The sequence below is a fragment of the Bison bison genome, unplaced genomic scaffold, assembly GCF_000754665.1.
Source record: "Bison bison bison isolate TAMUID 2011002044 unplaced genomic scaffold, Bison_UMD1.0 scf7180017864170, whole genome shotgun sequence".
NCBI classification, from domain to species: Eukaryota; Metazoa; Chordata; class Mammalia; order Artiodactyla; family Bovidae; genus Bison; species Bison bison.
Genome location: NW_011494742.1, coordinates 37,492 through 38,963, shown reverse-complemented (window position 1 = coordinate 38,963; position 1,472 = coordinate 37,492). Strand labels below are relative to the sequence as shown.

The window sequence follows — 1,472 nt, the reverse complement described above, 5'->3', positions numbered from 1 at the left end:
TCCCAGTTGGACACCTGGCCTTATCCCCAGAACTTTCTTGTACAACTAAGCTGATAGAGTCTGTGAATGTCAGCAAAGCTGCTGCTGCTGCTGATTCCAGAAAGGAAAGGGGCTGGGGGTTGGGGGGGAACATTCACATTTATTGAGCACCTATTATGTGTGCTGCTGTGACACGTACTTCTGGGCTATGTACCTGTGACATCATATGGAAAAACCGGAATGAACTCTTTGGCCAACACAATACTTTCACGTATGTTATTTACTGCAACCTAAAAGAAGGTTAATAGTGGCCCCATTTTTATAGGAAAGGAAAGACAGAGAGGTTGAATGATTTGTATAAACATATAGAGCTGCTAAGGCCCAAGTCAGCTTTAGACCCCAAGTCTGCCTGACCCCAAGGCCCATGCTCTTTCAATTACCTGCATGATCATGTGATCATGTCAAATGGCTAAAGGAGCAGCAGCTCCTGCCTGTGGGCCTGATGGTGGTGCCAGGATCCTGTCAGGGTCCCTTGAGTACACATTAGCGCCCAGCACTGCCTGGCTCCGATTTCTTCCACATCTGAGTGTACAGTTGCCCCTTGAACAGCACAGGGCTGTTGGGCAGCCCTTTAGGTCCACAGTTCCTCTGCATCCACAGATTCAACCAACCTCGGACCGAGTAGCACTGCAGAGCTTACTCTAGCCAAACATTTGCATATAAGTGGATCCATGCAGTTCAAACCCGCATTGTTCAAGGGTCAACAGTAATGGTTTTCAAGTCAACATGCATCCTGTCATGATTAACAGGGCACATATTCCTCTCAATTCCTGGCAGTCCTGTGAGTGAGTGTCCAGTATATAATGTGTCTTCCCTCGCACAGGTTGTAAAAGAGCGATGCACTGGGGTGGGGAGGGGTGGGCACAGTTCTCTTGCTATCCGGGTGCTGGTTTATGCGGACTTTCTGGAAGGATGCATGAAGATACATGGGTGGCCTCTGAGGAGGAGACTGAGGGAGGGGAGGTCTGTGGAAAGGGGGCTTCTTACTTTAGACCCTTTTGTACCCTTATGGCAGAAAGTGAAGAAGAACTAAAGAGCCTTTTGATGAAAGTGAAAGAAGAGAGTGAAAAAGTTGGCTTAAAACTCAACATTCAGAAAACTAAGATCACAGCATCCGGTCCCATCACTTCATGGCAGATAGATGGGGAAACAGTGGAAAAAGTGGCTGACTTTTTTTGGGGGGCTCCAAAATCACTGTAGATGGTGATTGCAGCCATGAACTTAAAAGATGCTTACTCCTTGGAAGGAAAGTTATGACCAACCTAGACAGCATATTAAAAAGCAGAGACATTACTTTGCCAACAAAGGTCTGTCTAGTCAAGGCTATGGTTTTTCCAGTGGTCATGTAAGGATGTGAGAGTTGGATTATAAAGAAAGCTGAGTGCCAAAGAATTGATGCTTTTGAACTGTGGTGTTGGAGAAGATTCTTGAGA

At 46.3% G+C, this 1,472-nt stretch overlaps 1 protein-coding gene across 1 annotated transcript in view; it reads right to left on the bottom strand.

Moving 5' to 3' along the window:
* ST8SIA5 (ST8 alpha-N-acetyl-neuraminide alpha-2,8-sialyltransferase 5) overlaps positions 1 to 1,472 on the bottom strand; it is a gene marked incomplete at its 5' end in the record, with an annotated part of 40,546 nt that overhangs the window by 21,506 nt on the left and 17,568 nt on the right. The gene's annotated exons all lie outside the window — the stretch shown is intronic.